Raw genomic sequence first — 27,596 nt, 5'->3', positions numbered from 1 at the left:
ATATACCATTACATCCGCTGGACCCTCCTGGTTGTGGGGATATATAGGACTTGTAGGTTCACCAAGAACCCGATGAACCCAGAGTCAAAAACTGAGCAGCAATTTGCAATGGTTTTTGATTATGTTCCAGGTATATAGCAATTATTGTGGGCAAATGTATACATGGAAAAATCGGTATGAAAGACACCTATGTATTTCTGAAATGGGAACAAATTATGGAGTTTAGAAACAGTACATATTTGCACATTTTCGAAATTGGGAATACTCATACTAGCATGAGAATTATCGTCATTTTTCAAAATGACTTCTTTTTTACACACATTCTTTCATTTGGAAGGCAGAAATGCATAAAAATCTATAGGTAATAACAGTTACTTTACAAATCTGAATTACCCCAAGACTCCCAATAAAAATGGTACCTCACTTGTGTGGGTAGGCATAGTGCCCACGACAGGAAATGGCTCAAAACCCAACGTGAACACACCACATTTTCACAATGAAAATTTACCCTTTTTTTGCGAAGTGTCTACCTGTAGTTTTTGAACACTAGCTCTGCCGGCATCTCGTGAAATGTTGCAAACCTATACATTTTTAAAAACTAGACACCCAGGGGAATCCAGGATGGGGTGACTTGACTGCCTCCCACCAGGTTCTGTTACCCAAAATCCCTTGCAAACCTAAAGAATTGTCAAAAAAAACACATTTTCCCAACATTTCTGTGGTGGAAAGTCCTGAAATCTGCGTGGATCCACAAATTTCCACCCACCCTGCTTTCCCCAAAGACTTACGAGAAAAATGGTAGTTCACTTGTGTGGGTCAGCCTAGTGCCCGCGACAGGAAATGGCACAAAACGCAACGTGGTCACACCTCAATTTCGCAGTGAAAAACTGACCCTTTTTTGGCAAAGTGCCTAGCTCTAGTTTTTGAACCCTAGCTCTGCGGGCACCTTGGGAAACCTAGCAAACCTATAAATTTTTGAAGACTAGACACCCGGGGGAATCCAGGATGGAGTGACTTGACTGCCTCCCACCCGGGCCTGTTACCCAGAATCCCTTGCAAACCTAAACAATTGTCGAAAACCCCATATTTTCTCCACATTTCTGTGGTGGAAAGTTCCGGAATCTGCAAGGATCCAAAAATTTCCACCCACCCCACGTTACCCAAAGTCTTATGAGAAAAACGGTACCTCACTTGTGCGGGTCGGCATAGTGCTCGTGACAGGAAACGGCGCAAAATGCAACGTGGTCACACCTCAATTTCGCAGTGAAAAATTACCCTTTTTTGGCAAAGTGCCTAGCTGTAGTTTTTGAACCCTAGCTCTGCGGGCACCTTGGGAAACCTAGCAAACCTATACATTTTTGAAAACTAGACACCAAGGGGAATCCAGGATGGGCTGACTTGACTGCCTCCCACCAGGGTCTGTTACCCAGAATCCCTTGCAAACCTAAAAAATTGTCAAAAAAAACACATTTTCCCCACATTTCTGTGGTGGAAAGTTCCGGAATCTGCGTGGATCCACAAATTTCCACCCACCCCGCGTCTCCCAAAGTCTTACGAGAAAAACGGTACCTCACTTGTGCGGGTCGGCGTAGTGCCCGTGACAGGAAACAGCGCAATACGCAACGTGGTCACACCTCAATATCACAGTGAAAAATGACCCTTTTTTGGCAAAGTTCCTAGCTGTACGTTTTTAACCCTAGCTCTACGGGCACCTTGGGAAACCTAGCAAACCTATACATTTTTTAAAACTAGACTCTCAGGGGAATCCAGGATGGGGTGACTTGACTGCCTCCCACCAGGGTCTGTTACCCAGAATCCCTTGCAGACCTAAAAAATTGTCCAAAAAAACACATTTTCACCACATTTCTGTGGTGGAAAGTTCCGGGTTCTGCGTGGATCCACAAATTTCCACTCACCCCGCGTTCCCCAAAGTCTTACAAGAAAAATGGTTCCTCACTTGTGCGGGTCGACCTAGTGCCCGCGACAGAAAACGGTGCAAAACGCAAGGTGGTCACACCTCAATTTCGCAGTGAAAAATGACCCTTTTTTGGCAAAGTGCCTAGCTCTAGTTTTTGAATCCTAGCTCTGCAGGCACCTTAGGTTAGAGGACAGGTTTTTGTGCAGTAACTATGCAGGGGGGTACCTTTAATAATACCTCCTCCCACCACCAGAGTAAATTTGGAAAAAACAAAAACCCACAATTAGGAAGGCCGCTCTTGAGAAAACTCCCGGTGTAGGCCTATGGACTACCCACAGTTATTGTTGAGTATGCGTAGGCACAGCTCTATCCCACCACTGAACACCAATTTATGTTGGAAATACCACACTCCCACTCTGAAAGGGTGGTGGTGGTCTTCCGGACACACTGTGGTAGCTTGGCTCGAGTGGTCAGGGATCAGGCTCCGTGCTAAGCATACATTATACCCATACAATAACCATGCGTGCATCCGTTCCAAAAACGACTCTACACCGTAAAAATTATGAAAATATCTTTCTTTATCTTCTTTTTCTCTTAGTTGCTGATCGGATAAATAAATAACAATCACAATATACAAACTTGAAATAGTGCAGGTCAAATAAATACTGGCTTAATGATTCAATAAATAGGGGTGATCATAAATAATGAAGACATCAATATAAATGCAATACATACAGGCAATTAAATATTCTGAGGCAATAAATACTGTAAACCAATCAATATTGTGCATCAATAAATACTGTGGACCAATAAATACAGTGAAGCAATAAATAGGTTAAATACAATAAATACAGTGCCCCTAAGAAATACTTAAAAGCTGACAGTGACACTCATAGAATCAGTTCACTTTTGAATTCCTAAGGGCTGATTTGGCCCAGGCACAGCTTGTGGGGATGTGGAAGGCTTGGGGGTGTCTACTCCCTGGCTTGGTCAAGGCTGAGGCCTAAACTGAGGTAGATAAAGGGGGAAAATACCAGAGACCTGGCTCTCTCTCTCCACACAACTTCTCTAGATTAGTCCCAGTTCACCCCTGGCACAGTCAGGTTGGTTCCAGCACCTCCCTAGCCACTTAGAGCAGTCTCTCAGGTCTCCACAGGGCCTTAGGCGCCCTCTACTCCACTTACTGCCCTTTTTCTGATGCTCCGACGCCGCTGGAGTCGGGTCGATGCCGGGAGGCGGTTCCAGTTCGATGTCGGCGGCCTCGGCACAATGTCAGTTCTTTGACGACGCCGGCAGGCGGATCCGGTCTCGATGTCAGCGGCCTCGGTTCGATCTCGACCTCCGATTCGATGGCGTCGGGCAGTCTTACTCGATGTCGACTTCGGGCGGCTCCGGTCCGATGGCGACCTCGGCTTCGATGACGTCGGCCGGCCTTGCCTCGATGTCGACTTCCGGCGGCTCCGGAGTGCGATCCTCACTCCCGACCTCCGGTGCTCCTCTCCTCAGGTTTCCGGCGACTCCAGAGTGCGACCTCCACTCCCGACCTCCGGCACGATTCTCACAGGTTCCGGCGACTCTGGAGTGCGATCCTCACTCCCGACCTCCGTTACCCCTCACCTCGGTCTCCGACGACTCCGGAGGGCGGACTTCACTCCTCCGATGACGCCGCTCACTCGACCTCGGGTGACTTCCTCCTCGACCTCTGGTATTCCTCACGACCTCTGACGGCGCCCTCTCTCGACCTCTGGCGGCTCCGGGCACGACGTCTGCTCTTCCAGTCAGCGCCGCTTCTCCACCTCGGGCTCCAGGTCTTAGGCTACTCGACGTCGGACTTCAGGGAAACCAGCTTCCAGGTCAGGATCTTGCTGTTCTCTTGTTTCTAAGGCCTGTTCCTGCTGTCCAGGTCCTCAGGATGGTTTTTCTGACTTCTCCCCACACAGGGCTCTAGGCTGGGCTCCGTCAGTAGGGACTAGTATCAAGGGTGGGTTTATGGACCCCACTCCAGGCACAAGTTTCCACCCCTGCTGCTTCACTCCTTCCTCCTTCACGTTTTTGCTGCTCACTCCTCACCAGTCAGGTGCCAACTGCCAGCTCCAACTGCCAACTCTCTCTCTTAGCTTCCCAACATTCTAAACCGCCTCCAACTGTCACAGGGTTCTGGAATGTTCTGGAAGGTGCTGGTAGGTTCCAGTGGATGCTGGTGATGTCACAGGTGGCCACCATTTTGTGCTCCAGGCCCTCAGACAGAAGTTTCAGGGGTAGCTAAAATGGCTCCCTGAATCTGCAGCAACACGAAAAAGTCTGGTGGTTCCCAAAAAGGAAAAATACCAACAGGGTTTGAGGCAAAAGTGGGACAAAATAAATAATGATGAGGAGGGACCACCCAAAGGGCTGACAGGTCTAACACGCGTCCCCCCCAGCTGAAAGTGGGGAGAGCTACCCAACCCCTTGGGAGTTCTCATCACTAAGGCGGAAATACCTTGAGAGACCGTCTGCATTGGCGTGGTCCACTCCAGGCCGATGTTCCACCTGAAAGTCCATTCCCTGTAGGGAGATAGACCACCTCAACAACTTGGGATTCTCCCCCTTCATTTGCATCAGCCAACGAAGGGGTCTGTGGTCGGTCTGAACCAGGAAGTGCGAGCCAAACAGGTATGGCCGCAACTTCTTCAGAGCCCATACCACTGCAAAGGCTTCACGCTCTATTGCACTCCACTTCTGTTCCCTGGGAAGTAGTCTCCGGGATAGGAAGACCACGGGTTGATCCAGACCCTCTTCGTTGAGTTGCGATAACACTGCCCCAATGCCATGTTCTGATGCATCTGTCTGGACAATGAACTCCTTGGAAAAGTCTGGGGCCCTTAAGACCGGGGCCTCGCACATAGCTTTCTTCAATTTCTCAAAGGCTTGCTGACAAGCCTCCGTCCAGACTACCCGTCGAGGTTGTTTCTTGGACGTGAGCTCCGTGAGGGGGGCTACGATGGTACCGTACCCCTTCACGAAGCGGCGGTAGTATCCCGTGAGACCCAAAAATGCTCGGACCTCAGTCTGTGTCTTGGGGGGTTCCCAGGCCATGATGGCCTCGATCTTCGCCTGGAGGGGTTGCACCGCTCCCCTACCCACCAAGTGTCCAAGGTACACTACCGACCCCTGCCCGATCTGGCACTTGCTGGCCTTGATCGTCAATCCAGCTTGTCTCAGGGCCTGGAGAACAGCTTGCAGGTGACGCAAGTGATCCTCCCAGCTGTTACTGAAGACGGCTATGTCATCCAGATAAGCAGCAGAGAAACTCTCCATTCCGGTGAGGATCTGGTTTACCAGGCGCTGAAACGTGGCAGGTGCGTTCTTGAGCCCAAAGGGCATCACACAGAACTGGTAGTGGCCATTGGGCGTGGAGAAGGCTGACCTTTCCCTTGCTCCATCAGTCAAAGAGATCTGCCAGTACCCAGAAGTAAGGTCAAAGGTACTTAGATATTGGGCAGCTCCCAGCCGGTCAATCAATTCATCCGCCCTAGGGATCGGATGAGCATCAGTTTTGGTCACTGAATTCAGTCCCCGATAGTCCACACAGAACCTCAGTTCTGGTTGGGCACCCGGTGGTGCAGCTTTTGGTACTAACACCACCGGACTGGACCAGGGGCTGCTAGAAGGTTCGATCACTCCTAGCTCCAGCATCTTAGTGACTTCACTATGAATGCTGGCCTTCACCTTGTCTGACATCCGGTAGATCTTGGACTTCACAGGTGGGCTGTCTCCTGTGTCCACGTCATGGACGCACAGGTGAGTCCTACCCGGGACAAGGGAGAACAACGAGGAGTACTGCCCCAGGACCTGGCGACAGTCCTCCTGCTGTTCAGGAGTTAGAGATGGGGAGAGAATCACTCCCTCCACCGACCCATCCTTCTCTTGAGACGCAAACAGATCAGGGAGAGGCTCGCTTTCCACGTCCTCTCCTCCGTCAGTCACCATCATCAAGATGACTTCGGGCCTCTCGTGGTGGGGTTTGAGGCGGTTGGCATGCAGCACCCGCAGGGGCTGACGAGGGGTCTTCAGGTCCACCAAGTAGGTAGCCTTACCCTTCTTCTCCAACACCTCAAAGGGTCCTGACCAGCGATCCTGGAGGGCACTAAGCTCTCCCGGTTCGATCACCCACACCTTCTGGCCAGGCTCCAACTCCACCGGGTGAGCATTGTGGTCATACCACGCCTTCATCACTGCTTGGCTGGCTTCCAAGTTGTCAGAAGCTTGCTTCCACAACTTAGCCATTTGGCTCCGGAAGGCCAGCATGTAGCTCACCACATCCTGGGGAAGCTTTCTGGGAGTTCTTTCCCATCCGTCTCTCACCAGGTTGAGAGGTCCACGTACAGGGTGCCCATACAGAAGCTCGAAGGGGCTGAAGCCCACTCCCTTCTGTGGCACTTCCCTGTAGGAAAAAAGTAGACAGGGTAGGAGGACGTCCCATTTCCTCCGCAGGCTTTCAGGCAGACTTCTGATCATGCCCTTCAAGGTTTTGTTAAACCTCTCCACCAGACCATTGGTCTGGGGGTGGTAAGGAGTGGTGAACCGGTATGTCACTCCACACTCCTTCCACATCGCCCGCATATACGCTGACATGAAGTTGGTCCCCCTGTCGGACACAACTTCCTTGGGAAAACCCACTCGGGTAAAGATTCCCATCAGGGCCCTAGCCACAACAGGTGCTGTTATGGTCCTCAGAGGTATTGCCTCTGGGTACCGTGTGGCATGATCCACCAGAACCAGGATAAACCTGTGACCAGCTGTCGTTGGCGGATCTAACGGACCCACAATGTCGATGCCCACCCTTTCAAAGGGGGTGCTAACGACAGGAAGTGGTTCCAGGGGAGCTTTCAGCTTCACTCCTGTTTTCCCACTGGCTTGGCAAGACACACATGTCCGGCAGTAGGTATCGGACGACACTTTCATCTGAGGCCAATAAAAGTGTGGGACAAGACGGGCGAAGGTCTTGTCTTGCCCCAGGTGTCCTGCCAATGGTATCTCGTGAGCCAACTCCAGAAGGATGGCTCGATAACGTTGAGGAACTACCAAGGCTCGTGATGATCCATGTAGGGGTGCCTTGGGTTCACTGTAGAGGAGGCCATCCTCCCAGTAAACACTGTAGTTCCCTTCAACGTTCCCTGCTGCCTGGGCTTCGGCCTGTCGCCTTAGCCCCTCAAGGGTAGGGCACTCCCTCTGGCCCTGGCAGAATTCCTCCCTGGACGGGCCTCCCTCCACGTGCCACTCGGCCGGGATGGGTAGGTCCTCCAGGTTGGTAACGTCCCCCACCGCAGACTCCTGGTCCACCACCTCCGGTGGCCTATCCGTCCTACGGGGTGGGGACGCCGAGGCAGGCTCCTCCTGTCCTCGGTTCTTCCCTTGACTGGCAGCTGGCTGGGCCTTTGTTCCAGGCTCCAGCCGAAACGAACTCCCTCTTCGGGTAGTCGCGGACCTTGTGCTAACACAGGCCCAGTCAGGTGTACCCAGCATCTCGGTGTGAGTCCGGTATTCCACCTCCTTCCAAGCGTTGTGCTCCATGTCATTCCCCAGCAGACAATCGACTGGCACGGCAGGGTTTACGGCAACTCGAAGTGAACCTGCAACCCCCCCCATTCAAAGGGAACCTCGGCCACTGGATAGTGGCCTGTTCTGCCGTCAGCCATCGCGGCTGGGTGGAGTACATCGGGAATTACCTGCTCTGGAGACACCAGTTGGCTACGCACCATAGTCATACTGGCTCCTGTGTCTCTCAGAGCCTCCCCTCTTTGGCCGTTGATGGTGACCCATTGCCCATACTTTGCGGTATTTGCGGGCACCTGGATCTTAGGAACCATCTCCCGTTCTCCCAGGGACACTAAAGTGACACCCGCCCACTCCCTTCCCTTAGTTAAGGGCATCTCCTCCCCGAGCACTACACTAGCTACTCCGGGGGTCTTTCCTCCAGTGGGAGGGGGTGGTCGTTTCAAGCACTTCGGATCTCCTTTATAGTGTCCAACGCCACCGCACTCATAGCAATGGACAACCCTTGGCTGCTGACTCTGGCCAGGATTAGGGTTTCTGGGCGGGTTAGCCTTAGGGGTGAATCCTGTTCCCTTCCCTTGGAAGTTATTTTGGGGGCCTTTGGAGAACTCCTTTTTCTTTTCCCCTCCCTCTTTCTTCTGGGGGGCGCCCTGTCCGGCCTTTTGAGTATCCCCTCCAGTCCCCCTTGTGGACACCCGGGTACTAGCCCAAATGTCCGCCTCCTCAGCAAGCTTCCGGGGACTGGTCAGCTTGCTATCCACCAGGTGTTGCCGCAGTTCAGGGAAACATTTCTCGAGCAGGTGTTCCTTCAGTACCAGGTCAAACAACCCCTCGTAGTTCCTCACTTCACTGCCCTGAATCCAACCTTCCATTGCCTTCTTCGCATAGTCCAGGAAGTCCACCCAATTCTGCGTGCCCAGTTTGTGACTACCCCTGAACTTCTGTCTGTACTTTTCAGGTGTTAGTCCAAACTTTCTGATGAGCGCCAGTTTCATGGTGGGGTAGTGGGTCTGCTCATCCTCCTCGAGGGCCAATAAAGCATCCCTACCTGCTGGAGGCATGTACTTGTACAATCCCCCTCCCCAGTACTTCTCTGGAACCCCATGGGCCCTCAATGAGACCTCATAGGCCGCTAGCCACTTGGCGATATCGTCGCCCACTCCATAGCTAGCTACTATGTCCTTTGGCAGGTATGGTTTAGGTTCCCTGGTGATCTCTTGGGTTTGGCTGCCACCATTAGGAACAGGTTGTGCCCCGATTCTCAAGATCTGAAGATCTATTTCTTTCAGTCGTAATTCATGGGCCATCCTCTGCTCCTCCTTCTCCTTTTCCAGCCTTGCTAAGTCCCATGTGAGCTGTCTTTTCTCCCTCCGGTCTGTTAGCTCCACTTCAGACAAGCCACCGCTAGAGGCACTGCTGCCCTTCCTAGAAATGGTTCTGGGCCCTGCTGACAGGTTCCCCACCTCAGGTTGGTACATCTCAGCCCCCTCGGGGTCAGGCTCTCCATCCCTGTCTTCCTCCTCAGCCTTGCTTTCTCGGCGTGCCTCCCCCCAAGCCCTTAAGCTGGTTTGGAGTGCACCCTTCTTTGCTCCTGGGGGACAGTACACCCCCTCCCGCTGGCAAAACTCCCTGAGTTGGGCCACAGTGTACGTTTCTAGATTTTCTAGTACAAACTCCATCTCGCCCACTCAGGTTAGAGGACAGGTTTTTGTGCAGTAACTATGCAGGGGGGTACCTTTAATAATACCTCCTCCCACCACCAGAGTAAATTTGGAAAAAACAAAAACCCACAATTAGGAAGGCCGCTCTTGAGAAAACTCCCGGTGTAGGCCTATGGACTACCCACAGTTATTGTTGAGTATGCGTAGGCACAGCTCTATCCCACCGCTGCCACCAATTTATGTTGGAAATACCACACTCCCACTCTGAAAGGGTGGTGGTGGTCTTCCGGACACACTGTGGTAGCTTGGCTCGAGTGGTCAGGGATCAGGCTCCGTGCTAAGCATACATTATACCCATACAATAACCATGCGTGCATCTGTTCCAAAAACGACTCTACACCGTAAAAATTATGAAAATATCTTTCTTTATCTTCTTTTTCTCTTAGTTGCTGATCGGATAAATAAATAACAATCACAATATACAAACTTGAAATAGTGCAGGTCAAATAAATACTGGCTTAATGATTCAATAAATAGGGGTGATCATAAATAATGAAGACATCAATATAAATGCAATACATACAGGCAATTAAATATTCTGAGGCAATAAATACTGTAAACCAATCAATATTGTGCATCAATAAATACTGTGGACCAATAAATACAGTGAAGCAATAAATAGGTTAAATACAATAAATACAGTGCCCCTAAGAAATACTTAAAAGCTGACAGTGACACTCATAGAATCAGTTCACTTTTGAATTCCTAAGGGCTGATTTGGCCCAGGCACAGCTTGTGGGGATGTGGAAGGCTTGGGGGTGTCTACTCCCTGGCTTGGTCAAGGCTGAGGCCTAAACTGAGGTAGATAAAGGGGGAAAATACCAGAGACCTGGCTCTCTCTCTCCACACAACTTCTCTAGATTAGTCCCAGTTCACCCCTGGCACAGTCAGGTTGGTTCCAGCACCTCCCTAGCCCCTTAGAGCAGTCTCTCAGGTCTCCACAGGGCCTTAGGCGCCCTCTACTCCACTTACTGCCCTTTTTCTGATGCTCCGACGCCGCTGGAGTCGGGTCGATGCCGGGAGGCGGTTCCAGTTCGATGTCGGCGGCCTCGGCACAATGTCAGTTCTTTGACGACGCCGGCAGGCGGATCCGGTCTCGATGTCAGCGGCCTCGGTTCGATCTCGACCTCCGATTCGATGGCGTCGGGCAGTCTTACTCGATGTCGACTTCGGGCGGCTCCGGTCCGATGGCGACCTCGGCTTCGATGACGTCGGCCGGCCTTGCCTCGATGTCGACTTCCGGCGGCTCCGGAGTGCGATCCTCACTCCCGACCTCCGGTGCTCCTCTCCTCAGGTTTCCGGCGACTCCGGAGTGCGACCTCCACTCCCGACCTCCGGCACGATTCTCACAGGTTCCGGCGACTCTGGAGTGCGATCCTCACTCCCGACCTCCGTTACCCCTCACCTCGGTCTCCGACGACTCCGGAGGGCGGACTTCACTCCTCCGATGACGCCGCTCACTCGACCTCGGGTGACTTCCTCCTCGACCTCTGGTATTCCTCACGACCTCTGACGGCGCCCTCTCTCGACCTCTGGCGGCTCCGGGCACGACGTCTGCTCTTCCAGTCAGCGCCGCTTCTCCACCTCGGGCTCCAGGTCTTAGGCTACTCGACGTCGGACTTCAGGGAAACCAGCTTCCAGGTCAGGATCTTGCTGTTCTCTTGTTTCTAAGGCCTGTTCCTGCTGTCCAGGTCCTCAGGATGGTTTTTCTGACTTCTCCCCACACAGGGCTCTAGGCTGGGCTCCGTCAGTAGGGACTAGTATCAAGGGTGGGTTTATGGACCCCACTCCAGGCACAAGTTTCCACCCCTGCTGCTTCACTCCTTCCTCCTTCACGTTTTTGCTGCTCACTCCTCACCAGTCAGGTGCCAACTGCCAGCTCCAACTGCCAACTCTCTCTCTTAGCTTCCCAACATTCTAAACCGCCTCCAACTGTCACAGGGTTCTGGAATGTTCTGGAAGGTGCTGGTAGGTTCCAGTGGATGCTGGTGATGTCACAGGTGGCCACCATTTTGTGCTCCAGGCCCTCAGACAGAAGTTTCAGGGGTAGCTAAAATGGCTCCCTGAATCTGCAGCAACACGAAAAAGTCTGGTGGTTCCCAAAAAGGAAAAATACCAACAGGGTTTGAGGCAAAAGTGGGACAAAATAAACAATGATGAGGAGGGACCACCCAAAGGGCTGACAGGTCTAACAGGAAACCTAGCAAACCTATACATTTTTGAAAACTAGACACCCAGGGGAATCCAGGATGGGGTGACTTGACTGCCTCCCACCAGGGTCTGTTACCCAGAATCCCTTGCAAACCTAAAAAATTGTCCAAAGAAACAAATTTTCCCCACATTTCTGTGGTGGAAAGTTCCGGAATCTGCGTGGATCCACAAATTTCCACCCACCCCGCGTTCCCCAAAGTCTTACGAGAAAAACGGTACCTCACTTGTGCAGGTCGGCCTAGTGCCCGCGACAGGAAACGGCGCAAAACGCAACGTGGTCACACCTCAATTTCACAGTGAAAAATTACCCTTTTTTGGCAAAGTGCCCAGCTCTAGTTTTTGAACCCTAGCTCTGCGGGCACCTTGGGAAACCTAGCAAACGTATACATTTCTGAACACTAGACACCTGTGGGCTTCCTGGGAGGTATGGCTTGCATGGATCCCCCAATGTTTCCTTACCCAGAAACTTGAGTGAGCTCAGTGGTGCCACAACTTTCCCACACAAAAATGTTTGAAAAATGTGATTTTGTCAGCTAAAATTGAGGTTTGCAGGGGATTCTGGGTAAGGAAATGTTGGGGCATCCACACAAGCCATACCTCCCAGTAAGCCCCCGGGTGTAGTTTTCAAAAATGTATGGGTTTGGTAGGTTTCCCTAGATGGCCGAGCACCGGGCCGAAAACCCAAGTGACCCCCATTGCAAAACCAGGTGGTTTTGAGATAGGCAATTTTGATGTCGCCTCACGACGTTTTGGGCCCTTGCCTGTCGCGGGTACTTGGGCCTCCCACACAAGTGAGGGACCATTTTTACCGGGAGACCCGGGGGAACGCTGGGTGGTGGGAAATTTGAGTGAGCCCGGTGATGCCACAATTTTCCCACTCAAAAATGTGTGAAAAATGTGATTTTGTCAGCTAAAATTGAGGTTTGCAGGGGATTTTGGGTAAGGAAATGTTGGGGCATCCATGCAAGCCATACCTCCCTGGAAGCCCCCGGGTGTCCAGTTTTCAGAAATGTATGGGTTTGGTAGGTTTCCCTAGATAGCCGCCAAGCACGGGGCCAAAAACTCAGTTGACCCCCTTGCAAAACCAGATTGTTTTGACATAATTAGTTGTTTGTTTCTACAGCGTGAGAATTTCTGCACAATATTGCAAAGAAAATGTGACAGACATTTTGAGGTTTGCAGGACATTGTGGATAAAATAACTTTTTGGAATTCACAAGAGAGACATCACCATGAACTCCCATGGGTTTACGACAATATCTACAGTTGGTGGGTTATTCTTACATGGAACGTGCACCTTGGCAGAGAAACTAAAAAGACAAAGATTCCTGCACAGCCATCTATTTCTCAAACACACACACATACTGGTTGGATTTGGCACGAGGGCGAGTGATGGTTCAGTATAATAAATTTTATTAACAAGAGATTTCACAAAAATGAAATGCACTGTCAATAATTAAATGGACAGAAACTGAACCAATGACTCGCAGCTCTTGAGCTGTAAAGCCACGGCAAGGCACCAACCGCTTTACAGGCCATTCACACACCTTTCATACGTGAGACACACCAGACCATTCACACCACCAGGCACAAAAACAACACATTACAACATTCACAAAAAGGAACAAGGTGCCCCTGCTTCAGAAAGACAAATATTACTGCAAAGCCATCTAATCCTCAAGCACACACCCATACTGGTTGGATTTGGCACGAGAGTGAGTGATGGTTCAGTATATACAATTGTATAAGCAAGTGATTTCACAAAAATGAAATGCATTGTTAATAATTGAAAGGGCGAGAAACTGAACCATTGACTCACAGCTCGTGAGCTGTAAAGCCACGACAAGGCACCAACCTCTTTACAGGCCATTCATATGCCTTTCATACGTGTGAAACATACAAAACCATTCACTCCGCCAGCTGCGGGCCCATCACAATACAACACTCACACCAGCAGACAGCGCCATTAAAGGGCCCATCACTTTCACACGCCCACATTTCTGACATAGCAACCACACAAGCTGATGGATTGTGTGGAGTGGCACTCAGCTAGCAGTGTGTGTAGTGACCAGCAGCAAGGCACTACTCACACACCGCCAGCCCGAATGCCAGTCCACGCACACCGCTAGCCGAGCGCCAGTCCACGCACACCGCTAGCCCAAACCCAGTCACGCACACCGCCAGCCAATCGCCAATCCACGCACACCACCAGCCAATCGCCAATCCACGCACACCGCCAGCCAAGCGCCAGTCCACGTGCACCTCCAGCCAAGCGCCAGTCCACACACACCATCAGTCAAGTGCCAGTCCAGGCACACCACCAGCCAAGCACCAGTCCACGCACACCGCCAGCCAAGCACCAGTCCACACACACTACCAGCCAAGCACCAGTCCACGCACAACGCCATCCAAGTGCCAGTCCACGCACACCACCAGCCAAGCGCCAGCCTCCACACACCACTATCACATTTAGGATTTTGTTTAGACAAAAATAAAAACACAAACAAATTGAAAATAGATACAAATCTACTAACACAAAATCTGAAATTAAATACATTGCACTAATGCCAACCTTGAAACAGAACCAAATCTTTTAAAGAATACAGACCAGGCAGTTTACTTTACCACTCATGTATGCTCCCAAAAATTATTTTGCATGTGGTACGCTCTAAAACAAGCAGGGACACACAGCCCAGGGTTAGAAGGACACTCGGGGCAGTACATACGAGTCTCTTTCCTCGTACCTCTTCACCAACAGATGCTACATCTCCTAGTGGGAAAGTCTTTTGAGGATGTGGGAGGAATGAAATCAGGAAAGTGGCGATCTTTCAATCGAGCCACATCCTCCACCACTCCAACTCTAGGAACACTTGCCTGTTCCACAACAACAAGGCTGCCTATCACAGATTGCTGAAACTGAACAAAAGTCAACTTTGATGCAGGAGAACACTCCTTGAACACAACAAAAGCATTGAAAGTTGCTAAATTAAAGAGATGGATGGCCAACTTCTTATACCAAACGTAAGCCTTACGAATAGCAGTGTAAGGTTCCAACCTCTGATCTACTCTATCAACACCACCCATGTGCTTATTGTAGTCTAAAATGCACACAGGTTTGCGCACTTCAGAAATATGACCCCAAACAGCCACAGGGGAAGTACTCTCATCATGGATGGTAGTCAGCATGTACACATCCCTCCTGTCCACAAATTTCACAGCTAGTAGTTCATCACTACGCAAGGAACTGCACTGTCCCCTCTGATGTTTTCTGCAAACAAGCTCTTTTGGATAACCTTTACGGTTACAGCGGATTGTGCCACAATCAAAAGAGTCCACTTTGAACGATTCCTTAAACAATTGCACAGCAGTGTAGAAGTTACCAAGGTACAAATGGTGGCCTCTGTTAAACAGTCCTCTAGCAAGATCCCGCACAATTTTCGCAGAAACTCCAAAAGTGGACGGACAACCAGGGGGGTCAATAGTGGAATCCCTACCAGTGTACACACGGAAATTAAAAACATATCCTGTCCTACTCTCAGACAACATATACAGCTTAATTCCATAGCGCGCCCTCTTGCTAGGGATGTACTGCCTAAAAACCAAACGGCCTTTGAACAAGACCAAAGACTCATCAATAGATTTTTCTTTCCCTGGAGTATAGATCTCTGAAAATCGATCTACAAAGTGATCAAGAACAGGCAGAATCTTAAAAAGACGGTCACAGTCAGGGTGATCTCGTGGCAACGCCAAAGAATTATCAACAAAATGCAGCATCCACAGCAAAAGTAAATACCGATCACGAGTCATAACTGCAGGAAATATGGCCGTTGCCATCAAGGGACTAGTAGACCAATATGAAGCCATGGACGGCTTCCTTATCAAACCCATCAATAAAGTCAAACCCAAAAACTTCTTCATCTCTTCCAAATTTGTGGGAGTCCACCGGATAGCTCTAGAGGGGGGCCTAAGTTTGTCACTGTTGTCCCTCAAAAACTGTTCAGCATACAAATTAGTCTGCTCAACAATCTCACCCAAAAATACATCATCCATAAACAACTGAAAAAACTGTATAGGCAAAAAATGTTCACAATCCACTCTACACCCTGCATAACCACTAACGGCAGGCAACACCGGCTGCACCATGTTTGGATCAACCCAGACTCCAGCACTTCCAGTAGGAAGCCTAGCAGCCTCAGGCTGCAATCCAGATGCCTCTTGCACCATTGGCACAGCAGTATCCTCCTCTAAAACAGGCACTTCATCGGCACTGAGTACCTTCATCTGCACTGAGAGTACCTTCATCATCCGATGATTCCATGTGGAGAGAAATCTCACTGCCTGAATCTTCCCCTCCCTCCTCTCCCTCAGAAGCACTGTCAGTCTCATAATCCTGCTCAGAGGAAGATTCAAGAGGCATATCAACCACCTGCTGAGCAGTCATTCTACGGCTAGCCATACTGCTTACTAGTAAAAGTAACTTGTCAAACAAGTAAACAACAACAAACACTTTGTAAAATAAGTAATAAACAAAATGCACCTTTATCAGAAATACCTATATACTCCAAAACGATACCACTCACTTGCCAGAAGCAGATACATTCACCACCACCTACTCTGTACAGACACAGTATGGATCAACAATATCCCACTAAAAAAGAAAGAGAAAAGAAAATTACAGATAACACAATGCAAAACACACTAACTAAATAAGCTGCCATTATGACACCACTTACAAAAAAAGTAATTCATAGATGACACAAATACTAATTTGGAGTATATACAACAAAAATGTTTTTCTTACCAAAAAAATGCAACTACGCAAAACTGCAGAACACCACTGTTGAAATCGCGAACATGAATCAAAAGCTTTACACTAGAATAAAAAGGAGAAAAAAACATTACACTCACATATGCAAATAATGCACCAGTCCACACACAATCCACCAGCCAATCTAAGGGATAGGTGAGCCTAAGAGTATAAATAAAATATTCACCCCCATAAACGTTGAGCAACCCTTGCCCTTGAGGCCACTCCCAAACACTAAAATAAAAATAAAAAACGCAGGTGGATAGTGGCTTCTGCCCCCCTTGAGCACAGATGGGCCTAAACACTGCTATTCTGCCACCCAAAGAGGGCAGAAATGACCACAAACATCCTCCAATAAAAGGGAGCGACCCTTGTCCAAGGGGCCACTCAACAACATAAGAAAAAAACCCGGGTGGCCTACTGGCCCTACAAATAAGCAAATCAGCCGATCTGCCCCTCAGGGTGGCAGAAACGGCCAAATTAATACTCAAAAAATGGAAGCAACCCTTGCCCAAGGGGCCACGCCACAAAAAAAATCCCTGGTGGTCTAGTGGGCCCAATTAAAAAAAAACATGGCCATTTGGCCCCCTGCGGGGCAGACACAGCCACAAAGATTGACCCCAAAGGAGAGTGACCCTTGCCCAAGGAGTCACTCTCCACAAATAACTCCCTGGTGGCCTAGTGGGCCCTACATTAAACAGGTATTTTCAATGCAATCGGTCTCGCCTTTGGGACCTTATATGTACTTAGCTATGTAGCACATTAGCCTGCGCCCTGAAACATCTGCTGTTCTTTGACATGGAGGGAAAGCGAGCACCAAACTGCGTGACACGCCAAGTATTGGAAAACACGGGGAGAAATATTGCATTTCAGCGGGAAATGGTATAGTCCAAAGCTCTGTTTTAAATATAGAGGTGCCGATCACGATCCGGCAAAATAATTCCCCGTACGACTCGTATCCGGTCTTTTTACCGTACGAATCGTACAAGTGGCGTACAAACTGCCAATCATGATTCGCATGGGAAAAAGTCCATACGAATCGCATTGGGAATTATTCCCCACACGTCCTCGGGTCGGAAAATGTGTCCGACACGTCCTCGGACGATTTACCGTACATATGTGAAACGTGAAGTCCGACCGCGGAATCACGATCCATCCCGTGCGTCCGATGTAACAACCGGATGGAAAAACACCGTCCGCACCGAACTCCCATTGCAACCATGGAGACATGTGCCCGCATACGCGCCGAACTCCCCCCCCAGCCCCCGTAAGTACGTGCCGAACCCCCCCGTGTATGTACACCCCCCCGTATGAGTCGAACCCCCGTGTATGTACACCCGCGTACATACGAGTCGTACCCCCACCCGTGTATGTACGCACCGTACATACACGGGTGGGGGTACAACTCGTACGTACCCGGGTGTACATACACGGGGGTTCGACTCGTACGGGGGGGTGTACATACAGGGGGTTCGACTCGTACGGGGGTGTACATACACGGGGGGTTCGGCGCGTACGGGGGCCCCCAATTCCACTCGCATCGCGGCGTACTTCGCTTTTCCGGCACTTTTTGGGTGCCGTAACAATATTGCCGTCCGGACTGCTGTCGGTTCGAATCGTAATTCCAGGTTCGTGAAACTCTGCCTGTAGGTGTCCCGACGTCACGTCGGCGCTTTCCCGGATCACATTTGTATGTTTATTTTAGTCGGTCGGGGTTTTGTACGATTCGTACGGATATGGTGCTTCCGTACGATCGTAATTCTATGTTTGTATATTTTTACGACCGGGTACGCGTCGGATGGAGAATATGCTCCGTCCGACGGTTCGTACCCGGTTTTTACCGGATCGTGATCGGCACCAGAATCTGGGCCTTCGGTGGTCATATCACTGAAAATACAAGATTTAAAAAAAATATTATTGTCTAGGGGTGCTCGTGGAAGACAATTTCTCTGGACTGAAAACTAGAGAATGCTGAAGTGATTCTGGTATTTTACTGACCTCTGCTGGTCGTTTTCTATCAAGAAAGTTAAATAGAGTCAGTTGATCAGAAAAAAAAGTCCCTAAGCGGAAGCAGACAAGTCCAAGGGCTGATCTCCAAAGCCCACAAACCATGTAAACATATAAGTATATACGAAAGTATATAGAAGAGGTTGCGAATGCTCGACCTAAAAATGGCATAAACTGCACCCCCATGGGGGCAGACTGACAAAATCATAAGCCCCCAAAGGGGAGTGACCCTTGCCCAAGGTGCCACTCCCCACTAAACACTCCCTGGTGGTCCAGTGGGCATTTTTTTTTAATAAAGAAAATCTGCCCCCCCAGGGGGGCAGACAAAGCCTGAAAACATTGCCCCCAAAAAGAGGAGCGACCCTTACCTAAGGGACCGCTCCCCCAAACAAACTACCTAAATAAAATGGCCCCCAAAGGGGAGTGACCCTTGCCCAAGGGGCCACTCCCCACTACATTGATGTAAAATGGCCAGTGGGCCGATTTTATTAAAAAAAAAAGTCTGCACCCCCCCAGGGGGGCAGCCAAATAAATATTATATTGCCCCCAAAAGGGGGAGCGATCATTGCCTAAGGGGCCGCTCCCCCCAAACAGAAAATTCATGGCCCTTTAAAAAAAAAAAAATCCATGGCGCTAGTGGGCATTCGTGCGATCGTGCAGCAGGAATGCACAAAAGAGGCATCGAGGGAAAGGAAATCCCTTTATCCTTTCCCCCGATGCCTCTTTCGTTTAAATCCCCCCCTCCCCAGCCCCAAAACTTACCTCTTTGTTCACCAACGCGCAGGAAGCAAATGGCTTCCAGCGCGTCGGTAAACAAAGGGAACCCTCAATGACGTCAGCGTGCCTCGCGCGCTGATGTCATTTATGACGCGGAGGGGGGCGGGGGGAGGCAGGGGAAGGTCTTCCCCTGCCTACCCCGTAAGAAACCCGCAGATCGACCACCCACGAGGGGAGCGCCAGCGCTTCCCCCGTGGGTGGGTGTCATGACGAGCACATGGCATGAGCACATGGCGACTGTGTGCCATGACGAGCCCAGCTCATCATGAGCACAGAAGGGGTTAAAGGAAAATAAGAAGATTGAGAGCCAATAGCAAATACAGAAGTAGTGGGGGAAGAATATAACAGATTAATAATGGACAGAATTAGAGGGCCAAAACCATGCCATTTAAGGGTGCGCACCATAAAAAGCCAGTGAACGCGGTCAAAAGCTTTCTCCACATCAAGGGTTATGGCTGCAATAGGAGAGGAGCTCTTAGATGCTAAATGAATAATATTAAGAAAAGTTCTAGTATTATCAGCTATTGTCCTCCTCATGACAAAACCTGTTTGCTCATAACCGACCAACTCTAGAAGTACCTGATTAATACCTTGGCTAAAATTTTACAATCTAAGTTAATCAATGATATGGGGCGATCATTTTGACATAAAGAAAGATCTTTATCTTTTGTGGGAATTAAACAAATCATAGCTTCAAGAAAAGAGCTGCAAGCCTCACTATGGGAAGAAAGATATTGATAAAGAGATAAAAGAATCGACAGGACAATATGAGAAATCAAGAATAGAATTCAGCCGTAAAAACGTCTAGGCCAGGGGCCTTATCTTTGGGTAACTTGGAAAGAGACAATCGGGAAAAGGGAAAGAGCGAGAAGGCAATGAATCCAAAATGGAATCTAACGCATCATCGAAAGGAGAAGACTCAGGGGTATATAGGGTCTTATAAAAGTCTGTAAAGCATTTCAATATCTCTTCATCCTTAAAGTGGTGAACACCACAGTCATCAGTAATTTTGACTATTCTAGATCTTTGGGACTTAATCTTCAGATAATTTGCCAACAGTTTACCTGCTCTATTACGGCCACCATAAAATTTGGAATAAGTCCCAGAGGCTTCCGCTCTGGATTTCTTATTAAATTCTAGTTTTGCTTGAACCAAATTCTTGAGAGTATCAGCATAATTAGAAAAAAAATATGCGTGCTCCAGTTTCTTAATGGAGGATAACAGAGGTAGAATCCTTACGAAATTGCTTCTTTTTACTAGCTACATAATCAATGATGAAGCCTCTAGCGTTCGCCTTGAAGGCATCCCATATGATGTAAAAGGGCGCATCTGGATTAGCATTGAGGAGAAAGATTCTGAGACGAAGTCATTAAAGCGACCAATAAATGAGGAATCTTTAAGAAGGTAGTTGTTAAAGCGCCAACAATGGGATTTAGAGGGTAAAGAAGGGAGATATAAGTTGATGAGGACAGGGGCGTGATCGGAAATCAAAATAGAGCCAATCTCAGCGTGTAGTAGAGCGGGAAGAAGGTGAGGACTCAAGAAAATATAGTCAATTCTGGAAGCAGAATTATGGGTCGGGGAATAAAAAGTGAATTCTAAACCATCGGGGTTGAGTATTCTCCAAGCATCAATCAAGCCTCTCGAGAGTATAGTGTGAGCAAAGGTCTTTTGCATTTTATTAGGAATGTATATAGAGGAGGATTTCCTATCTGGAAACGGATCTATGACTTGATTGCAATCACTCCCCACTACGAGATTAGAGTCAGAGCAACCCACTGTTTTTTAAGGGAATTAACATCTTTGTCATTAAGGTGCGTTTCTTGTAACAGTGCAATCTTACTTTGTAATTTGGAAAGATGTGTAAGTACCCGCTGCTTCTTAACAGGGTTACGTAAACCTTTTACATTCCATTAAATAATTTGGATATTATCAGTCATTGAGAAATGAGAGAGACATTGATCGGAAGCATAAGCATAGGTATTACAAAATTGAAAAGGATCAAATAATAGATAAAACAGTAATCAAGTTCTATAGGATAGCAGCACTGAAGCAAAAACAGATAAGAATAAAAAAGGGTATGAAAGTGAAAGTGAGTGAGAAGTAAAAAAGGATAGAAAAAATAAGAGAGAAAGAGATTACTAACAGAGAGATAGGCATAGGACCCAAGGGAAAAGAAAAGAAAGTAGAGGAAATATACGATGAGAAAAAGGAAAAAAAGGAAAGGGTAGAAGAGGAAATAGGTGATAGGCAAAGAGAGACTGACGAAAAGCCAAGGGGCTTCAGTCAAGAAGAGTGGGATGGATATCCAAATTAAGAAAAGTAACATGGGGAAGCTGGGAGATGCAAAAAGGAGGACAGACGGCAGAGCCGGCGAGGATATCCGGGAAACAAACAGGACCAAAAGATGAAGAAATAAATATGAGAAATAGGAGCTTAATATGAAATAACACAAAAAGGGAGACCAAATACATATTCACTACTTACTTAACATAAAACAATAAACATGAAATGATCAAGCAGCGACGTTAGGGATATGATATAAAATGTTAGCACTTACCAGACGTGAGTGTTATTGTGAACAATAAGGTTGAGATGAAAAGGCAGGAGATAGGTGAAACATCTGGGGAGTAGGTCGAAACAGAAGGAAAAAACATCTGTAGAGAAAAACACAAAAAGCAATAGTATGAAATGGCTTCCTGGAGGCAAACAAACCACACCGATGTAGAAAAAACTGCACTAACAAACAATAACCAACAACCATAAAAATAAATAAAACTCATGAGAACATTAAATTGAAAGGAAAAAATTTAAACTCAGAGAACATAGTGCAAGGCAAATACAACAATGATGTTCAAGATCCTCCAAAGTCCATCTCATCTTTATGGCGAGAAATAGATTGTCTTAGATCTTCAGGACGATCAAAAGAGTAGAACCTCTCTTTATATGTGACTTTGAAGAAACAGGGGTGTACTAAGCCGTATCTAGCATTCATGGATCGTAGAGCTGGGCAGAGAGAAAGAAATTCCTTGCGTTGGGCAGCAGTAGCACGAGCCACATCTTGAGAGAAGAAAACCTTTTGACCAGACCATAGCATCTGCTTTCGTAGCTTAGCCGCTGACAGGACCATTAGTAGCTCAGTGTTTTCCAAAAATAGGACAATTATCCCTCTGGGACAATTGACAGAAGAAGAAGAAGGTGAAGCGCCATTTTTGGGACCAATACGATGAGCACTCTGCAAGTTGAAAGAGGTTTCCTCCTTTAGTCCAACAGTTTTGGGAATGTGTATTTTCAAGAAGGCGAGCATGTCAGATCCCTCCTCTCCCTCAGGAATACCATAAATACGAAGATTGTTAAGTCTATTGTGATTTTCTAAGTCCTCTGTTTGCACCTTGAGAAGGGCAATGTCTTCAGACAAGGCAGCAACTTGAGGGATCGCATCTTGAGTATCGCTAACCCTCCGCTCCGCAGCCGAAACTCTTGAATCTAAATTAGACCATTTCTCATCCCACTTCTGAAGAGTAGTGTTGGTTTCAATCACAAAAGGTTTAAGCAACCTTATCTCTTCCACGAGTTCTTCCATTGTTATGAGTAGTGGGGACTTGGTGGGAGAGTTACGTTCCTTCTTCTAATGTTTAGGGGTAGCAGCAGGATTGGAGTCTTTACGAAGGGAAGTCATGTCTGCTGAAGTAGTTTTCTGACCAAGTGAGGAGGAGGGCTCCATGTAAATAAAAGTATTGGTAAAAGGAGATATTAGGAGATAGGCAGCGTATAAGCGTAGGATAGGACACCACTCAACAAAAAGTAACAGTCTGCATTCCAACACATACCTCTCAACTTGACAGATAGTTTAGAAGAGCCTTGAATTCTAATGTGATAACCCCAAGAGAGATTTGAGGAGAACATACTTCCAGGCAAAGTACTTATTTCAAGAGTCCCACAGTGAATATGAATAGCTGGTATCTAGCTGCCAATCCATGACAAAAATATAATTCCAATTTTCCATACAACAAGGAACGGAGCTCCAAAATTGAAAAGATAACAGCGGCGTCTTGAAAAAACACACCGCGTCAGCACCAGTAGGCAATGAAGAAAAATAGCATCACGCTGAGGTAAAAATGAAGCGTCACCAAGCTTGCGTGAAATGAGCGCAGGGAAGAAAAGACAGGTCACATAAAAAGGCTTGGTTCAGTCTATCACAATTCTTTTACAGGAAAGATACCAGATAGTGGAGCATATAAAATAGCAGGAAGGCATTGTGCATAAAACTGCAGCAAGAAGGACCAAACATAGTGGAGGAGAAAAAAGTCTCAAACAGCATTCCGAAGTATAAAGGTGCCCTCTGAAACCGTTGAATTTTAATATTGTATAGCCATGGAGGAGTCCCACCATAAATGAAACTAGTAAGCCACAACTGGAGTCACCTGCACAATGAAGGAGACAGTGGTCTGCTACCAGCCGCTGGCGTGTGACGATGAAAGTAGGAAGATCATTTAAAATTGGTTTTGCAGTAAACCAAAGAGCTCTCAAAGCATAGCTGCCGCGGCGACTAAGGACCCGCGCCGCGAGCAGTTCAGGGAGGCCTGTGATGAAGGGAAGCGTCCCGCCGAGGACAAAATGGCGGGCGCCACCAGCAGAACTTGAGGAGAAGGCGGCGCAGGAGAAAACAGGTAGAAAATGAGCTGGAAAATCGTAAAAAAGAACAGCTACCTGCGCCCTCTCGTCCGCGTCCGAGATGCCTCACTCCATACCTCTACAGAACGAGAAAAAACAGCTCCGGCGATGAAAGAGGTCCCGCTCGGGACCCAGAGCCTCAGCCGAGCGCGGCCATCTTGAAGTGGCTCAAGCCACGGCCCCTGTCCTTGAGATATTTTTACTGCCATGGCCATGCTGCTCCTACATGTACTTCATTTGCATACGCAAATTAGAATGCACTTGACGTAGCAACAGACATGTAATACCATTTAGGTACATACAACAAACTGCAAATCCTACTGAGATGTTCAGCGATGCATTAAACAAGTTTTGCAACTCTCTGCCCTCATCAACACTTCCCCTTTTTCATCCTAGCAAAATCACGTGCTCTCTGTTGACTACAGTCGTCATGCATTTCTTCACTTGGAACGAATTGTCTCTAAGACAGCAAGTAAAATGCTTCAATGTGCATGATTCACAAACATTTGCATGCACATTTTCTACCACACACGTTTTTCATGCTGACATTTATATTTTTGTAAATAACTGAAATATGCACATTTTAGGTCTGACTCGGACATATTTTCTATCTTATCTGCTTTATGCTTCTTTTTAAAGTGGGACCTTTATTTTTGATTCTCAAAGATGAACCCAATATTTTAAGTCTCGATCATCATAAGTAGTTGAAATGATGTGGAATAATTAGAATTTATATATTGCACATAAATGACCGACAGGTTTAAGTCCTCTTAAGGGTGGCATTCATGCCATGGTGATCTCTTTCCGGGATGGCACTTTTTAACCTAACTTTGTTACAGGAATGTAAATGTCTTTCTTTTGGTCACATGAGGGTGCCTTTGGGGATAACTTTGTGTTCAATGACCCATTAATAACTTGTCATGCTGGAAGATTAAATCTGCAGGCAGTGAAGGTAGGGTAAGTCATTAAGGTAGGCTTAAAATTCTTGGCAGGGTAGTCCAGATCCCTGCCATTCTAATGCTGAACGGCCCTTCAGCTTTGGGTCTGCGGTCCCCAGATGCTGCACCATCCCCTTTCTTTTTCATGCTGGGGTCAGTTGACCAATAGAAGGCACCGTGCTGTCAATGGTGTATGGAATTTATCGCTAGATGCCTATTGTCTTTACATGCTTTGAAAATCCATCTTAAAGGTCTTACAGTTCTGCATTTGATCACATGGGCTGTAGGTTAAGCAATGCATTGGTAAATGGTTCTGAAAAAACTGAGAACTCTAAATAGCTATCTGAGCACGTCAATTATCCCCATACATTTTTTAAAAAGTTATTAGCAGAGTTGATCCTTTAGCCGGATTCCTCATTTCTTTAGAATGATATTCCTTCATGACAGCATGACTCGCTAAATCTGAGACAGACAGGAATTAATCCAACCTCTAGAGTTCTGTTTGGTGATGGACTGAAAAATCCATGACTAAATACTCCAGAGAGCCCCCCACATTACAACTGTCTCCGATAATATCAATGAGACTAATGAGAGATCAGTCAGAGTAACCTCCCTGTATCCATCGTGGGAGGCCAAGCCTGGACATCTTAGAACTACACTCATTGTAGGAGAAGTTCAAACACCTTTGGAACCCCATCTGATAATTTTATTATGGCCAGTGAACTGGGATACTACTCCATCAAAGTGTTTCCATAGCTTGTATCTTAGACACACAAAAGGAAGATAAATACACTATACTGTGCTCTTAGTATGAACACATTTCTTTGTTTAATGTAGATGATGATGATTATTATTAGTATTAATATTAATAATAATAATATGAATTGTGCTCTAGTGTTGCCAATTATAGTTATGGCCAATACTAGAACACAATTGGTATTATTATTATTCTAATTAATAGTATTATTGTTATTATTATCTATAAGAAGCTCCTCCACATCAGGATCTGGGGAGACACCCTCAAATGGATCATATCTTTCCTCACATGACAAACCCAGAAAATCCACGTACCACTCTTCATCACGGAACCCAAGAGCACCATCTGCGGCATCCCTCAAGATTCATCCCTCATTTCCACCCTATTCAACATTTGCATTATGTCCCTGGCCGAAATCGCCAGAACCCATGGCCTCAACATCATATCCTACACGGATGACACCCAACTCATCCTCTCGCTCTTAGAAGACCACACCACCATTAGGACCAACTTTCATAAATGCATGACGAGTGTAGCTGACTGGATACAGACCAACTGTCTGGAGCGCAAAAAGGACAAGACAGAAGTGCTGATTTTTGGAAACAACACCTACCCTTGGAATGACACCTGGTGGCTCTCCAAACTAGGTCCCAAACCCACACCGACAGACCACACCCGTAACCTAGGCATCACCCTGTACAGCAAATTCACCATGAAATGCCAGATCAAGGCAGAAAGAGCTTCAGATGGTGTCCCGTCAACAACAGAAAAACCATCACTCAAGCCCTAGTCACCAGCCAGCTGGACTACAGCAACGTGTTCTACGTAGGCATCACCACCAAACTCGTGAAGAGACTACAACTGATACAGAACTCAGCTGTCAGACTCATCCTCGACCTCCCCAAACAGACTCACTTCACCCCCCACCTCAGGAACCTCCACTAACTCCCCATCCAGAAATGATGGTGATTTAAGATTCTGTCACACACCTACAAGACCCTCCATGACCAAGGACGAGCATATATCAAAAACCACTTGAATTTCTTCCAACCCTCCAGACACCTGCACTCTGTCTCTCTCACCCGCGCATTACGAAAATAATTTTGAGGGTAATTTTCCGTTGCTTGGTGCACATTGCTTCTACCAGCGATGCACATTTACATAAACATGTATTTTGGAAGCCCTACACTACCGACCTAGAGAGGTTTCCCTCATACAGTAATTTAGCTTATTCAGTAAAATAGACATTATTAGAACAACTACATTTTTAGCAGACTGATGCCACTGTCAAGCACCCCCACTATAACAATTATTCTAGCACCATTGCCCCCAACTCACCAATTCTATTGATGGTGAATTTATACATTTACAAAACCTAAAGTGATGGAGGAGCAATCTTTAGGAAGGTTAATTTGCAAATGTTTCAAGATTGACAATAACATCTTTAACCACGTGATAATTGCCATTTTAATCATTCTTCTTCAAATTAATTTTTTTTAAATTAATTTTATTTCTCTCATATTCAAATATTCTTTGCCCATCACCTGTGCCACTTAATTCATCCACTTCCTCAGTGCACAATTAAATTTAATGTGTTATCTAAACTTTATTCATCTTCGAAACACTTTATAATGAATAAAATCATTCAAAGAACATTAATATCCTGCTTCATAAGCAGGTATACGTTTGACTGCCTTTGATGGGCACATTCCGTCAAATCGTGATGGTAAAAGCACACCCTCAATTACCTAGATAAAGCTCTTCTCGTACTACATGTCTGTGATGGGATTTGTGTATTTAACCAGGCAGAGGTATATCTATGAAGCAAAATATCCCTGATTATTAAACAATTCGATTGAACAGAAAGGACCAGATCACAAAACATTCCTGGCAGGTTTTGTTTCTTGTTTTTGGTATTAAGTAGGGCTGTGCTAGGCGCAAAAAATATCACCACCACGTCATGAAAATAGGGTTCTGGAAACGGTAATGTGAGATAAATGCTTGTGCATATTTGTGTGTGGTATTTTCTTGTGGAGGTCATGCGTTTTGTTGTTTTTGGGGGCTTCTATGTTTTTGAACTGAATTTTTGCAATGTGATGTTGTATTGTACTTAATTTGTTTTTTTATTGCATTCTGTTTTCAGTGTTGTGTTGTATTTTGTCGTTTTATGTTAATAGTGATTTTATGTTTTTTTTTTATTTAATATTCGGTTATATTCTGTTGTTTACTTTAGATAAGTCAACAGCTGCTGT

Source organism: Triturus cristatus, chromosome 6 (genome assembly GCF_964204655.1).
Source record: "Triturus cristatus chromosome 6, aTriCri1.1, whole genome shotgun sequence".
NCBI classification, from domain to species: Eukaryota; Metazoa; Chordata; class Amphibia; order Caudata; family Salamandridae; genus Triturus; species Triturus cristatus.
Note: the sequence above shows the minus strand (reverse complement) of the source record.